We start from the raw sequence: 16073 nt of genomic DNA on the forward strand, positions 1-16073 counted from the left end.
TAAGATCAAATGCTAGCGAGCACGAATCCTTTGTTTGTTTAGTCACGAATCCCCCTTCTTTTGCATTAATTGCAAATCCCTTCTTGAAAGCCTTCTTCCCTGCTTCCTCAACCTAGAAGAGAGCAAGCGCTGCAACAGAGGGTTCCAGAAGGGCAGGGCGGCGCCCCTTGAAGAAAGAAAGCATGTTGATGTAACCATTCTGAATCAAAGCGGCCAGATCATGCATTGTCAGGTGAGAGCCATTGCTTATAATTGGAGTTGTTGGGTCTCGATTGTGTATGCAGAGAATAGCTCAGTTCAGAGGAAATCGCTCTGGAATGACATTGTATCTCAGGCCTCTGTGGTGAGGGGAAATCCATTGATGATTGCTGGGTATTTTCATGCTATTAGAAATCACAACGATAGAGTAAGTGGGTCGAGTGATTGAGAATCAGTCGGGCAAGAGGGAGGGTTGTTAGCAAGTTAGGAAATTATGGGCCAGTTTTGGATCAAGCAATAAAGAAAGGGTTGAAGGCGGGGCTGGTATTAGTGCTTTAGGGCATGGTTACATGTAAGCGCACTTCATGCATCTGTATCGAAACACTACAATGGTATAATGAAGTTCTAGTTCCTCAGTTTTATATCCAGTTACTGTATATATCCATTATTTTAATAATATAAATTCCATTAACAAATTTTATTGTATATATCCATTACAACATGCATAGGACAGTATCAATTTGGGTTATGTACTGGTTGGTGTACAGCGGACTGTTCCAATATTAACTCAAAGTAATTGACTTCCTTTTATTCATATTGATCGATTATGTAGCTGTGAAACTATAGGTAAGTAAATCTAAAATAAAACTCATTTAAATGCCGTAGGAATTAAATATAGATCCCAATTTTATTAAATATTAAAATTTAAAACTTCTTTCTTTCACAGCTGCTTACTACTTCTACTAAGCCGTCTAGCGGATGAGATATGGGCTTGCTGAGAGGATATGAAAGGAGATAAAAGAATAATAATGTGGGAGATATACCTGAAGGTTTAGCGAAGGCAGGGCAGCAGCGGGCGGTATCTGTGGAGATGCTTATACTGTATCATTTGCCTTAAAGAGTTTCACTCATAGAAGTCAAGTTTCACTTAAAGAGTTTCACTCATAGTAGCCCGTCTCGGACCGCCAATTGCCAGAGCTCAAGAACTGGCCGGAAGACGCTCACCCCTCTCTCGTTAAGGGCTTATGCAGGAATAATCATAAAATAACACGAGTACAACCATTATGCGCTGACTTCTACTTCCATACTAGAGGATATGGTTTCAACAAAGATGGGGGCATGGGATTTCATGAATAAGTAGAAAGATTCTCTGTCTCATCCACTCTGCGTAGATTGACTGAACGTAGAAAACCTGATTTCGTACCTGTAGTCTTTCTATCTCATTAGTAAGGGATTGGACATCTGGGAAATGGCAGTGTGACCACCATTATTTCCTGATCCGTTTGAATTTGCTTGGATAGACCCAAGCAACCCAAGCAAGACCTCAGGATGCAGCTCAACCCGTCCATAAGCAGCATCAGATTCCAATCACATTCGTGCGAAGCATAAGTAGATAGAAGTCGTTTGGTGCCCGGAAAAGTTAAGCGCTGCGTTCGTCCAGTTCGGTGCCCGGCCTAAGTCCTAGCGAAGCGTCCCGGCCCTGCCTGGAAACAAGGTAAAGTCATATAGCAGTTCCTACAAAGAATAAGGCGAGTGTTACATATTTTGTAGTTGAGTCATTAGTAACAGCTCCAAGATTGCTTCTGTAATAAAATGAATTACTCTACCTTCCTGTTATCTCTGGTTTATGGGAGAATATTTCCGCGATAATGGAATGCACGCATTGATAATCTATGATGATCTTAGCAAACAGGCGGTGGCATAGTAAACAGGCGGTGGCATATCGACAATGTATGACACATATATGACACATGTTTAGATGTAAACGAAGTGGTGGATGTAAATGAAGTGCAGGCAAGCATACATGCATTAGTGGTGCATTCAGTGGCGGTGCAATGGTAGATAATATATTTACATGTACTGTTGCATATTCATAACATTTAATGACTTAAACTAATATTAGATTTAGTTTACCTCCCTCAAAAATGAGAAAGGAACATACTAATATATGATATGATTTTAGGCTCTTATAGCCTCCCCGCCTCGGGAAGAGGCTAAATAAGATGATTAAACCGATTGCCTTATAAAACTACATGGTGATCCTTAAAGAGTTCGGATAAAGTTAGGTTATCCATGAAAATGACCAGCTAGAACTAATGCTATCTCACAATTTTTGTTTGTTATAGTCCCTGGCCATTGCCAGATGGTAGGGACTAATAATTCGATCACGTCAATATTACTAAGTGGAGTAGTTATGGTTGAAGGTTGCAATATCTATAATATAAGAAAATACACATTAATTATGGTGAATCCATTACATACTATATCCAATTCAAATATAAAGTTCATTAGGTGAAAATGAATTAAAAACCCTTATGAAGAGGTATGGGTAATGGGTACCAAAGGAAATCATGGTGCCATTTCTATCCTAATCCCATTAAAGTAATAGAAATGTAAACTAAAGTACTTGATTCCATTCAAATCAGAGTAATTTATGATGAGGAGCACCAAAATAGGTGAAAGGTATACTTTGATTTACCAATTACCTTGATTAAAAAAAAAAATTGGTGTAGTAATGAGATATGTTACATATGGTATCATAGTTGAAGGTTCAATATTGAGGCCTATGGGCCAACCCACAACTGTAAGACAGAAATTAGCATTTGATATATTAGACCTAAGTGCAAAGGAATGGAAAACTGGAACTACCCAGTAGTAAAATGATCCTGGAATAGGTTAAAGAAGAGAGATATTAATAAATTAAAAATTTTATTATAATAACTAAGACATGGTTGTCTAAAATAAATTACTATTATATGTACCTATTTGGGTTTAAAGATATTGCAATTCCATTATACCATAGATAGGAGAAGGTCATGAGTGTACTGAGGTTTCCTAACAATTATGCATTTTGCCTTAGTGTTGAGTACTACAAACACAATAACTCAACCACAATGTTACTACCTACACAAATATTTCTATAGGGATGGAATCTCTTTGGGCCATCTTTAGCTTGTAGTAGAAATGAGAAAATATAACTAGGGAGACTAGTTCTAAATGTAACCGGAGTACAAGAACAAACAATAAATGTTGTTGCAGGAAGTTCAAGAAAGAATATAACTTTGTGATAATAGATTCTTGAATGAATGAAAAACCTGAACTCCAAACAATGGCTACAAGGGGGTAGAAGAAACTATTATAAATGAAATATAAAAAAGGAATAACATCAATTGTTGCAAATCAAAGTATTTAGTCGAGTATAATTTGGAAATGCCTTAAGGCCTACAAGCATATACAAAACAATTTACGGGCTAAATGTTCCTTTATATGGAAACTCCAAGATCTATACAAAGGAATAATGTTAACAACATATTGGTTGGCGTAGAGACACGCGGGCTTCACTAGGGTAGAAATATCATACCACGTGCATTCATATTGGGGATATATATTTAGGAAAAAGTGACATAATATATTAGGGGATATATAGCGGGTAAAGGGTTTTTATATTAGCAGGTATAAAAAATGGCACTCAAAGTTAATGAAAAAATATAAAGGGGTATAATTTTTTTTAAAGAAAAAGTGGATACCTACAATATATAGTGAAACTAGGGATTTTTTAAATTGGGAAAGTGTATTGGGTTCGTATTGGTAGGGGGTTAAAAAATGTGATTTATAGAGTTATTTTCCAATATGTAGTCAAATTAAGGGTATTGTTTAATATGCCATGAACTCATGTGATATGTTAGAGGTTCATTGAGTGAAGCCCCTGTGGGTAGAGACAGGTGTCAGAATAAACACACAAGGGATGAGAAAAATAAAAAATAAAAATTATTATTAAGACAATGATGTTACACCAATAAGTCCTGCATAATACTGGCTAATGAAGTAACTCGTGACATGAGTCTTGTAACAAACACTATTGTAAATGATGTAGAACTTGTGTGTATGATACAATAAGTGTACAAATTAACTTTTTCATTCATTACTTGGCGGTGAACTTAAAAATATGGAGTTTGAAAGGAAAATGCAGTATCACATGAATAAGAATAGAATGGACTGATTGTTACAGACTATATGAAGTGAGTAATATTCAAGATATCTAGGGAGGAATGTAGTACTCTGATAGCAAAATCAATAAGTTCTAAAATGTGTTTAATTTCTTAATGATAAAATTAAACACAACGACAAAGGAATGCTGGAAGGAATACAAATATCTAAGTACATACTTATAATTTTATGCAAAGTAAGATTCCTACTTGCACATAATCACGTACTATTGTTATACTCGAGAAAGAGATATTTTGTAAGGAAACTTAGTAGACCTTCTCATTACAAAAGACTTGGGTAAGCCTTATAGGCTACTAAGACAATGTAAAGTAGTAGAAGAATCTAAATTATGAATAAAGAATACAGTAAGAATGAAAGAACTTAAATAATGAATCAAGGATACAAAGATTTCTTATGAACAAATTGTTTTCAAATTGCACTGTGCACATATAATTGTGAGATTCAAATGAACAGAAGAAATTAATTTTTATGCAATCATATAAGAAAGGTTCTAACTAATAATTTTGTGGAACTATCAGCAGCAATGCACATAATTCGATTTGCTTTGGAGAAGAATTGCCATGCTTTACAATTGTTTGGGGATTCTAAAATAGTTTGCGACTGGTTGAATAAAATTTCTTATTGCTGGTCATACTCTTTGAGACACATTCTAGATGAGACTCTAAGATTGATAACTCATTTTGACTATTTTACATGTAATCACATCTACAGGGAGCGGAACACAGATGTTGACCGCCTTTCCAAAGAAGCTGCGCTCTGGGAGCTGGGCATCTGGATGATCCGAGAACAGAATGATGGAGCTCATTACCAATACTATCATCGGCTGTTTATAGACATAATGGATTAAGATACAGAGCTTTTGATATCATATTTTTGTATATATTGTTGATCACAGTTACTGAACTGGTATGCGGCTATCAATATGAATAGCACAGTACCTTGTTTTGAATGTTATCTCCCTGCGTGGATTAAGATAACATGTTTCTTTTTGGTCTGTAGCATTTTTACATGGATACATATCACAGTTTTGTTGGGCTATTACCTCCCTGCGTGGATTTAGGTAACTAGCTTTGCTGCTTCTCCGAAAGATGATAGACTCTCTATAAATATTTTCTAAATATGCATATGCATCTACAAAATGTAATTTCTATTCTTAATGAAATTACGAATTTTTCCATGGGAAAAAAAAAGTTCTAACTCTAAGAACTAAGAGGCAGTGCATACATAGAATACAAGGTATATAAACCCCAACAAAAATGCAATAATTTGTAACACAATACAACAAGTACGCAGAAAGGAGTCTTCTTAAAAATAATTATTATTAATATTGACATAATTAATAAATGTTGATAACATAAATTTTGGGAATTAATTCCATTGCGGATTATAAATTTTGAATTGCAATGGTCCTAGAAAGGTGAAATAAATTCTTGATTGGTAAAATAGAAAGATCAAATGGCCTCCACACATTTAGTAGGAAAGAAATAGTAACCAAGAGGTTGGATGGAAAAGTGATACCGTAGGAAATGGAGCAGTCATATATGGGAAAAAAAATACAAAGTACGTGATAAATGCATGATATGTAATAGAATGTCACTACAAATTGTAGTTCAAGAAAAAATCAAACATGAAAATAACAAAGTAAATAGAATAGATTTAGACTATTAAGATGAAAATAATAGTAATAGGGGCTTTATAATTTCCCAAGAAGCTAGAAGAACATGAAGGTACTTAGAGACAATGCAGAAAAGATGCAGAAACCATAAGCTTTATATAGAAATGGATAAGATTAAATTGGACCAAAGCTAAAATCAACAGTGAAAACATGTAATTCCTTAAGAAGAATTACAACAAAATCCTAGATTGGAATTACTTTTAAGAATGAAATGGTCTCAATATTTTATGAGATTAGAGATCGATAATGTTGTTTTGACAAATTAAATTTTATTGAATCAAGCATGAGCATAAACTGTGGTTGGTTACAAGGTTGTCATTGGATAAACTGGGGATGTTGATGAAAGTTCTTGGAGTATTTTAGCGAATTAAGAGGGATATCTTCATAATATTTTATGAAGAAATATCCCTAAATTTAACTTTTGCTAGTTGTTGTATTGTTTTGGCATGTATACACATGCATGTGTGTGAAAATGTCTGGAATTGATGAAAAAAATTACACTAACCTGCTCAGTGCTAAGACAAACTTTGCATATAAAAGTGCAAAGAGAAAAGACCCCATGGTTATATATAGAAGTGTTGTATGTATTTGAAGTTACATGTTGTTGTATTAACCATGAAACTTGAGTATGTCAAAATATCACTCTAATTGTTTGGAAACAAGTAGTAGACAACCTAGATGGGCTCGATGAAGTCCATTCTGGAGTGGAATTGAAAATAATATAACAACCATGGAAGTGGAAAATATAGTAGGTCATTTTACACTTAAGTATGTGTGACAGATGAATATTCGATACAATGGTATCAAAATAACAACATAAGCAAGAATAGTTTAAGTTCTCTTTTGATTATTCTTACCTCTGTGCAAGGAATATGAAAGGAAATTGGAAATTTCATGTTTTGAATACATATTAAATGATGCCCATATTAATGGCATAGCTATAAAATAATATACCAAAGGACCTAATGTATTATGTTATTGTGTATAATAATGTTTCTGACCTTGTTGGATGCAAGTGGTTAGTTTTTTGGGTGGAGTTGGAATGCATGAATGAAAATAGAAAGTACATGTTTAACATGTACGACATAATGCTATGGAAGGAGCACAAAATGAATATAAGAGTATGTGTACTACATAATCGAACCATCACTCAAAATAAAGTGAAGTGGAAGCACATAGTACTAAAGAGACTGGTGTAAAAATGAAAGAATAAATGTGAAAGGCATTTCCGTTCCATCTTAAGAAAAAAAGGAAATCAGGTAACACCAAGGATGGTATTTTATTAAAAAGGGAGGAAGATGTAACAAACCTATGACTATGATTTGTAGTTTAGACATTGAAATATCATTGGATTAAATGGTGAGGGAAGCCATGATTGGGCTTAGGTCATCATGTAATTATATTATGATTGAGTTAATAAATAAATTTCTTGGAAATATTCAGGACAGAGCACTAGAGTGTAGAATAGTTCTACCCATTTTGAAAAAGGATGTGGTGGTCAAGTCCACACGATGGACCTTCCCTAAAAGACTTCTCCTAAAAATCCTTAGGGAAAAAAATAAAAGAAATTAAATTAGAATAATGGGAGGGATATATTATATTAATCACTCATTTGGAAAGAAATACTGAGTGGGGTGTAATAAAGCACCGTAGGGAGAGAAAATCATGCTTTAAAGAAAAATAAAAGTATCCTTTTTGGAAAAACAAAAAAGTCTAGGGAAAAGGTTGGCAGACCTAAGAGGAGGACGTTTCTAAAAATATGTTGGGAAGAAATCTATAAAAGAAACCATCAAGGAATCAGAAGGTTATTCATTCCTTGTGATAAGAAGTTCTTAGCTCGGGGGGAGCTGCTGGAGACAGTTCAAGGTTGGGTGGTATGTGCTAAGTTCCTAAAAATTCCCCAATTATTCTGCTAGGGTTAGGAAAGGTATCTATTATATCTTTCATACTGTTGTTGATAAGGATTTGTGTTAGGAAGACATTTGGAGGTAGGTTACTTAAACATAATAGATTGCAGAAGGTTAATTTCTTATATATCCTCCAACTAACCTTCAACAATTCCCCAAACATCTACTCCATGTGACTATAGGTAAGATCTTATTCTGGATTTCCAAGAAACCAAATTGGATCCATTGAACAATGGTGGCCTGATAGATGTTGATCCTTCTAAGTTGCTCATCTTGATGAATCTTCCTTCAATAGATCAAGCTTCTTCTGAAGGGCCTTCTCTGATACCAATTGTTAGAAAAATATTGAGAGGGAAGGTGAATCAGTATTTAAAACTACTTAAAATTTTCTTTTCTTATTCATATTTTTGTACACGACTGTTATGAAGTAAATATGTGTATGTACATGATTGTGATGAAGACAAGTAGCATATATCCAATTCACTGACTATTTTAGTTAATTCATCATCATTTTAACTTGAACGGGTATATCAATATTTAAATAAACATTAATTTAACAATAATAATGTGCAGTAAGAACATAATAAGTCATCACACACTCACAACACATGAACACCAACATTTTTAAGTGGAAACCCAATGTGGGAAAAAACAACCATTATTGTCGTATTTGTCTTCTTCCTTTATTATAAAGAGAAATTTCTTACAATACTTGTACTGGCGCAGACTCATACCAGTACGCAGGCACCCACTTGCAGAAGGCTACAACCTTCTCTCATTTTCCAGCTTCTACTGGAAGGGAGCTACAACCCCCTTATCCTCTATTCTTTGTGGATCACTTTTTAGAATATTTCAAACTGGATCCATTCCAAATATCAGACAACAATAATAAAACCAACACTTGTATAAAATCATTGAACCAACTTAATCACCAAATCATTGAACAAACCAAACACCAAATCTCAAACAACCAAAGAACCTAGATAATTTCAATTCACTATATACTCTTCATCAGAATATCAGACTGCCTATTGTTCATCACAGAAACCAAATCATGTCACTTCAAACCATAGTCAAAATATATATATTATTATTATGAGACATACCTGTGTATATATGCGCTTTCTCTTCAGATAACCCACGTACATATCTCAAAACACCGAAACCTGAAACAAAATCTTTGCAGTATTAAAATAAATCACTGCAACACATACTAAACTTGTCACAGATATCTGAGCCAAATACATATCATATCATAGAAGAAACATTACAATTCAACATCTCATAACATAATCAGTTCAACCTCAATCAACACTTTCAAACACAGATCATCATGGATGACTTCATCGACAGACACCAACAAACACAACATGAATGATCAGACATCATATACAAAAAAACCCTAACATATGTGTGCATCCCTTATAAGACACTTCCACATATATACACGCCTTTCAAGAAGCATACATGTGTACAGATCTGTCCATACTGCAGAATAGATACAGGACTACCCAAAAGTCAATATGCGTATGTATGCAACCTTTCGGAAGAAAATTTGTGTATATATTTTTAACTACTGAATAATGGGCCTTCGCTACAAAATAGATCGTTAATCAAACCCAAATCTCAGCACACATTGTAAAAGACACACATCGTAACCTCAACATCACAAATCTATCAACCCATAAGAATATTATTCAATGTGTCATCATTTTAGATTTATAAGATCTGACCTATCATCATAATCCTAGGCGCACACTTATTTTAGATCAAAAAATTCATCAATAACCTATATCATGCACACTCAACACTTTGATCCCCATCTCCTTATATAGCTTAGGACTTAGCCAATACCTTAGGCCAATTCCAGAGATATGTCAATGGTATTATTTGACAGGATCAAATATCTGTTTCCGCGCTCATTACTATTGGCCAATACCATGGTAAATACCCCTGGTATTGAGAATAATATGGTACAGAAAATGTACGTGACTTTTCTTCACCATAATCGCATATGTACACTACTTTTCTTCACAAAACCAACATATACTTCTTCAATCTTTATATTTATCATCCCTCTATATCTAAATTGATATTCAATCTATACTGGCATGAATACTCATCCTGCTACCATCATGTGAACACTTTATTAGGTAGGTTTACATCAAGGACAACACATTTTCCATAATTCCAACAATCTCCCCCTTTGGACATGATGGAAACCACTTTGGTGTTTGGTCGCCTTCACCTGTAGATATCTGTAAACACATATGTAGATATACCAATTTTCTCCCCCCCTTTGACATCAAGGGAAAAGGACCAGTGTTGAATTAAGGCTTCCCCCCTTTTCACATGAGCATTGTAGATTTGATCTACTAAGAATGAAATCTGAATGCTAACGAGGCTCCCTCTGACCACATGCTGAATTTGTTGAAGAGATGCAAAGAAGTACATGACTATATGACTCAACTAGACATGACCTTCCCTATCACCAATGACTCATGCTTACATTGATCTCCCAACACATTTGGGTTACATTTTTGACACAACATTACAACACATGCCCAAAAATATGGGATTACATGACTTGATCACAATAGTCCATACATGAATTTTAGAATTATTTATAACATATGACCTTTACATTAAGAGACAAATATGGCATTTATAACCAAACAAATACCTCAATGAAACCATGATAGTCATGAACAACTATCATAGACCATCTATAATCTGCACCATAGGCATTAAGTGTCACAACAACCACTTTAGCAACATATGTGTCTTTAGCAGTATCATCCATGATATATACCTTTTTTTCCCAAAAGAAAATCGCAATTTTATTCAAAATGATGTGAACAAAATCACATGTTGTAGATGCTCAAAGCATATGCACAATGATAAATCTTGTTTCCCAATATCAATAAGAACTCATAAGATAGTTACCCTATTCTACTCTTTGCTACCTTTCTTATTTTCCACTTTTTGCCAACCATTAGTGTTGGGTGTGGATGTTACAATGGTCCCTTGAGATGAATTTATGTTTAATGGGATTTCTTTGTTAGAGTCTGAGCTATCGACTGTATGAGATATTTTGGCACCAATTACTTCCTTTTCGGAGGTATTCATCATACTTTGTTGTTGTTATTCAGAAGGAATTGGTACTAATGTTGAGTTGTGTTTTGACATGTCCTTTTGTGTGGTGTCCTGGGAATTTTGAGCATTGTTATTGGTGGTATTTTCTGTAGTTTCTTCTTCTTTTGTTTCACCTATCTTTTGTAGAGAAAATTTCCATCCTTTTGGATTTTCTAGATTGTCTCTTTTTCTTTCTTTCTTGTTTTGTGGACAAATACTTTGAAGATGACTACTTTGAAGACATATACGACATCTGAAAGTCGTATTCTCATAGTCAAGGGGTTGGGACCATTGTTGATTGTTGTGATATAACATGATGCGGTCTGGTAATGCCTTACTTAGGTCTACCTCGACAGAGATTCTGGCAAAAGTGAAAATATCCTTTGTGAGGCGCTCTACATCTATTTTTAAAAATTTCCCAAGGGCATTCCCAATGGATGTTAATACTTTATGATGCCAAAACTGTAGGGGTAGATTATGTAACCTTACCCACATGGGAATTTTGGAAACCACCATAGTTTTTGCATCAAATCCAGGAAACCATTGTGTTATGAATAGGCCTACATTACCCCAAAACCATGGCCCCTCATGTAATGCATATTCCTGATCTTTTACTGTGTCGAACTTGACAATAAAAAATCCTTTAAAGCATGAATGGATGTCACAGTTTTTTTTCCATGCGGAAAAAATCAATTGTAGTAGGGCATCCGATTTGATCCAGAACCCATTGAATCTACATATCATAGCTTTTGAAATAAATTTTTCATGCATCTCATTTGCCTCATGCAATGTAACTATTAATGCAGGCACCTGAGTCATCTGCTCCACGATGTAGGGGCTAAGAGTAGTGGAAGGTTGTGTTGGTTGTTTGGGTGTCTCCAGTGTCCACCTTCCCTTTGACTACATCATTGAAGGTAGCTCGACCTTTTGAGGTTGACGTAGGACATCCTCCTAGAAGCCTAGAATTAAGGAAGATGGTTGTGTCACGACCAATGTTATAATCTTGTAGCTTGTATTCCTCCTGCAAAATTTTCCCAGCATGAGTTAGTGTTTGAAATCTAGCTGGAATACCCATATTTTATTGAATCGTTTGTTTGAACAATTTTATGGATTCCCATCTCTTGACCTGCAGACAAACAGATTTCACTTCAAGTGATATGATAAAGAGATGAATCGACAATCCTACAGGTGTATCTGGTGTTGAAGGTTCAAGATCTAGCCTTGAATTTTTCACCGAAAGACAGCGATCTCGACCTGTCTTTTTTGTTTGTAGAAAGCCATGGATGTTATCGTCTTTGTCTCACTGCACCTGATGGCGTATTCTATATGCATCCCCAAGGCATCAATCCCAAGGCTGATATAAAGGTGGATAAACATATCGTATTATCGATCCTCTACATAGATTTGATAAAAAACCTCCCACTAGTATCCCAACGCCATTTATGAGTAGGAGATCATAGATCTAGTGTATATATAGTAAATTGAGGTCTTGTATTACAAAATTTACATAAGCATCTAATAATTATAATGGGATAGTCCCATTTGTGGATTAAAATCTCATAGAGGGTGTGGATCTGGTGATCTTCACTTCACCGGAAATTATTTTCTCTTTGATATTGAGAGATCCCAAGTTAGATGTTGAGATCTGTGGGTTTTGTAAGAGAGACGAAGATTGTTGTAGACCCTTCTCCTTTGTTTGTCTAGATCTGTGCAGGATGTAAGCCACTTTGGTGTTTTTTCCTTCAGCAATGATGGCTATGTAGGAGTTTGCTTCTAATAGTGTTGCAAACTTTTTGGGGCTTCTCCTACACATATATGGCTCTAAAGAGCTTGGCTCCATGGGAACCTTTATACAACTTCGGGTACCAAATATTATTTCAGGTAGATGCATTTCAAGTGTCTAGAACCAGTAGTGTATTATTCTGTTAGTTCCCTCACCATCCAAGTACGAGCCTAATCTGTGGATATATCTGAGCTCAATATGCATCCGTGATGAAGGATATCGAAAGTTGGGAAAATAAATATGTAGATCTTTGTCTCTACATCTTGGATTCGTTGATAGATAAATTTTAGGGCCCATAAATACTTCAACCAGAGGTTGAGAGCTACAAATTTTCTCAGCCCTAACCTCCAAATCGTAGCCAAAATTTCCATCAGTCAGAGGTTTGATACAACGAGTACCTATTTCGTGAAGAATGGTAGAGTTGTAAGCCCTCGCCTCTCTCCATATAACAATTCTCGCCATCGTCATCTCCTTGTCTGTAGCTTCACGATAAAATCTCTTTCATACATGATATACACCTATCCATAATGATAAATAAATCATAATGCCAACAATGCATTATTAGAAGCATGGCTCCCCCTAAACTTCTAAGCAACACCAATCAATATCAAGACCAAAATGCCAAATGCTAATTGTTTGAAGCATATCAGAGCCTTTCCCTAAGTTTGTCCCCTTTTTTGTTCAACATAGAGAAAAATACGTGACTTTTTATATCATAACTCATGTATATATGCAGTTTTCCTTCATAATACCCATGTACATAAAGAAAAATCTTGAATTTTTCATAACCACAGCTCCCCCTAAGCCTGTAATGTTTGTACCTATTCACTATTACCACTTCATATGTAATAACAGTAATATAGGTAACATCAACACCAAAACAACCATGGGAGACATCATGAAAACAACATATGTATTCCCCCCCCTCCTTAATATCTAAGATTTGTCAAAATAATTAATGAAGTGATGAAGCAGAGACCACTCCTAGTTTCTGTTTGAGATATTCAAAGGAATCACATGGAAGAGGTTTAGTAAATATGTCTATAACTTCTTCCTTTGAGGGAGCATATTCTAGTTTGACCTTTTTTTGAAGGATTTTTTCTCTTAGAAAGTGATATTTTATTGGAATATTCTTGGTCTTTGAGTGCATGACAGGATTTTTAGAAATACTTATGGCACTAGTATTATCACACAAAATAGGTATAGGTTGAGGATAAGTGATTTGAATATCTTGGAATGTTTACATCATCCATATAAATTGAGTACAACAAGATGCAACAATAACATATTCTGCTTCAGTAGTAGACAAAGTAATGGAGCTTTGTTTTTTGTTGAGCCATGATACCAAGAGAGGTCCCAAATAGAATGCTCCTCCACTAGTACTTTTCCAATCATCAACATTACTTGCCCAATCTGCATCGTTGTAAGCATGAAGAGAAAAACACACATTTTGGGGATACCATAGACCATAATCTTGAGTTTCTTGTAGGTACTTGAATATTCTCTTTACTGCATGGAGATGAGTTTCTTTAGGATTTTCTTGAAACCATCCAACAATCCCTACTGCATGCACTATGTCCAGTCTTATGCCTGTCATGTAGAGCAAGCTCCCGATCATAGATCTATATTCTGGTTGATTTACTGAGGGAGAATCATCTTGTGAACTAAGGTTACAACCTGTTACCATTGGTGTGCATACATGTTTTCAGTTTTCCATTCCATACTTCTTTAAAATCTGCTTGAGTTATTTAGTCTATGAGAGAAATATACCATTCTTTGCTTCTTGAACTTCAAGACCAAGAAAGTATGTTAGTTCACCAAGTAATGAAATTTCAAACTCTTGATACAGGTATGCGGCAAAAATTTTACATATAGAATATTCATTGCTTCCGAATATGATATCATCTATGTAAACAACAAGTATTAAAAGTTTACCGTTATCCATATTTATATGTAGATTATCTACATATCCCTTAGTGAAACCTTTTTGTTGAAGATACTTGTCAAGGCAATAATACCATGCACAAGGAGCTTATTTTAGCCCATATAATGCCTTCTTGAGTTTGCAAACAAGATTTTTATCATTTCCTAGAAAAAACCCTTCAGGTTGTTCAATATAAACTTCTTCTTCTAGATCCCCATTCAGAAATGCAGATTTAACATCCATTTGATATAGTTTAAATTTATGAAAGCTTGAAAATGCAAAGAACATTCTTATGGCTTCAAGTCTGGCTACAGGTGAAAATTCTTCTTCAAAGTTATTCCTTCTTGTTTCTCATAGCCTTTGCATACAAGTCTGGCTTTGTTTCTAATTACCTCTCCATTTTCATTTATTTTTGAATACCCATTTTGTCCAAATGTCATTTTTATCATGAGGTCTTCGTACTAGTTCCCATGTGTGGTTCTTTTCGATTTTGTCAAGTTCTTCATCCATATCCTTAACCCAAAATTCATCTTTTCTAGCATGAATTACATTTTGTGGTTCAATTGTGGATAATAAGGCTAGATAACTAGAATTTCCAACAACAGTTCTTCTGTTGTACTCCAGCTTCCTTATCACCTAGAATTTGAGATTTTGGATAATTTTTATGAACATACCTTAATGGATCCTTTTGTGATGCTTATGCACTATCAATTCCTTCTTTTGATGCTTCAATGATTCCCTCTCTAACATTATTTTGGCTTGTTATAGGATTATCTTCACCATCTCCTGATGCTTCCCTTTTGGTACCAGTGGATGCTTCATCAATCACAACATCAATGCATTCAACAATCTTTTATATCCTTCACTTCTAGGGGAGTATCCAAGGAGAATTCCTTCATTATCTCTAGCTTCAAAATTTCCAAGTTTACCATCATTATTATTTATGTAACAATTTATCCCAAAGACTCTAAAATGCTTGACAGTTGGAGGTTTACCAAACCATAGTTCATGAGGATTTTTTTCACTTTTTGCCCAAATATGAGCCTTGTTGAGGATATTTACCACTACATGTGTTTCTTCCCCCTAGAAGGTATGAGGTGTTTCGGAATCATCAATCATGGCATGTGCCATTTGTTGGATTGTTTTTTTAATTCTTGTTGTCACTCCATTTTGTTGAGGAGTTTTAGCTATAGAAAACTACCTTTTGATGCCATGTTGTTCACAAAAGCCAGAAAACTCATCTAATATAAAATATCCTCCTCTATCAGATCTAATATATTTTATTTTCAAATCTAACTCACTCTCTACTAGAGCTTTGAAGACTTTAAATTTATCAAATGCTTCATATTTATGTTTTAATAAGCCAATCCAGCACATGCGAGTACAATCATCAATGAATAATATGAAGTATTTTTCCCCCTGAGGAGACTTCTTTCTCATAGG

This window comes from Pinus tabuliformis, chromosome 7 (genome assembly GCF_031772625.1).
Source record: "Pinus tabuliformis cultivar Carrire ecotype Pingquan chromosome 7, CPIR1, whole genome shotgun sequence".
Classification (NCBI taxonomy): domain Eukaryota; kingdom Viridiplantae; phylum Streptophyta; class Pinopsida; order Pinales; family Pinaceae; genus Pinus; species Pinus tabuliformis.